This window comes from Penaeus monodon, chromosome 28 (genome assembly GCF_015228065.2).
Source record: "Penaeus monodon isolate SGIC_2016 chromosome 28, NSTDA_Pmon_1, whole genome shotgun sequence".
Taxonomy (NCBI): Eukaryota; Metazoa; Arthropoda; class Malacostraca; order Decapoda; family Penaeidae; genus Penaeus; species Penaeus monodon.
Window position 1 is genome coordinate 446,461 of NC_051413.1, and position 1,754 is coordinate 448,214.

General features: G+C 31.9%; 1 protein-coding gene across 4 annotated transcripts in view; it reads left to right on the plus strand.

The window, feature by feature from the left end:
- The window catches only part of LOC119591243 (transcription factor Sp4-like), an 8,855-nt gene that overhangs the window by 832 nt on the left and 6,269 nt on the right, over positions 1–1,754 (plus strand). The gene's annotated exons all lie outside the window — the stretch shown is intronic.

Genomic DNA, 1,754 nt, shown 5'->3' on the forward strand with positions numbered 1-1,754 from the left:
GGCTGTAAAAATACTGGTGGGCAGTTTAGATTTTTTTCATGTGGGCAGATCCTACGTCTGTTGTTTGGTCTGTTAATATTTTTGTTTGATTTTATTAGGACGTGTATATTTTACTTAGATAATTATTTTTTTAACATCCACTAGGACTTCATATAATTTTTATGGCAATTTTAGAAATAGTTTACAAAAGTTTTCATAGTTTACACATATAATCACTATTCCATAGTTTTCCTTTAATAAAACTATTGTACAGTAAACGGCTCACACAGTTCAAGTAAAGGATAAAAAAATAATAATAAAATAAAAAACATATAGTTTCCTCTTTAAAGTATTTTACAAACTAAAAAAATCTCATAATTGTTTACACTCCACCAAACTTCGGTACTGTTTGTAGTGTTGCATTTATTCTCCTGTAATTTTCCTATTCTTGGCTTCCCTCTTACATGCTACAATGAAAGAAAGAGTAAATACAGACAGGCATAATAAATAGAAAAAAAAGAAACGGGAGACTTCAGAACACAAGTGTTTGGTCTCAGATAACAAAGCCACAGGTGATAAAAACAAATGTGTAGTTAACATTATCATGTGGTGTTACTCTGTTTGTTAATTCTTCCTCTCATTCACTTCTAGAGAAATTTTGGGTAACTTTTATTTCCAAAGATTTGTATGGAGCAGCTTTCTCCCACTCTGATTTTCCATTGGTAGATCGTTTTTAATCATGTTTTAGGTGTATTGATGAGGCCTTTGGTAATTTACTTTTGTATGGTCTAGTGTTATATATATTCTTTTTTGAAGAACTCTTATGTAATTCAAAGTTTTTGTAGGATGTTGTTGCCTTGTTAAAATATTTTATTTTGAACAAAGAAATCCGGTATTTGAGTTTTCTTTTTGCTCGTTAAAAGGGTTTTGTATTTTGTTAAGATTGTAAGAAGGTTTAGGCAATTTTTTTTGCATAGAGAAATCTGGCCTTCCTATTTCTAGTATCGTGGGAATTAAATTTAGTTATATTTCTGTTTTGTGATCCATCATTTTGCATAAGTTTTTAATTAAAATATTTTAAAATATCTACTCAAGTTAGTTGCTCTTCCACTGTTTCTAATTTACTTATTACCAACAATAACCATATTGCAAATAACTATGTTTCTTGAAATTATGTCCTCTCTGACGCTTGAATAGGCTTATCGTAAAATCAATAGTATCCACACAGATAGATTTTTTTTTGTGTACACATGATAATGTTCTTATTCTGTTTTATTTTTATTCGAATGGCTTTGTTGTTTTATTTTCCATTTTTCTTTTTTATCGTGGTTTTGTATTTTTGTCATATTTTATCCGTAATTATCAATTTGCTTGTATATTTTGGCAAATCGTGAACCTGCATTATTACTATGGCATCTGCACCTTTGGTGTTCTGGTAAAGGCCAACAAGCTTGTAAGAGGAAATGCGGGCGAGATAGAGCTTGGACTAGTATGCTTATGATGGTAAATCACAAGGAAGGTCCACAAACTCGCTCATGCCAGAATATATAAGCTGGAGGTTTGTTGGCCTTTGACATGGAGCTGAAGGTGTGAAGACCATGGTAGTAGGTGCTTGAGTGATTGCGGGTGTGTGTCTGTGGGAAGCTAGTATGAGCTTGCCTGGACTTTCAGCATATGTAATTCATTTAAACCTAATGGTACTGTTTTGTGTATTATAATCCCCTCCCCCCATTACCATAGTCTTTCTATTTCTCTGTATGGTCATTTTATAAGAT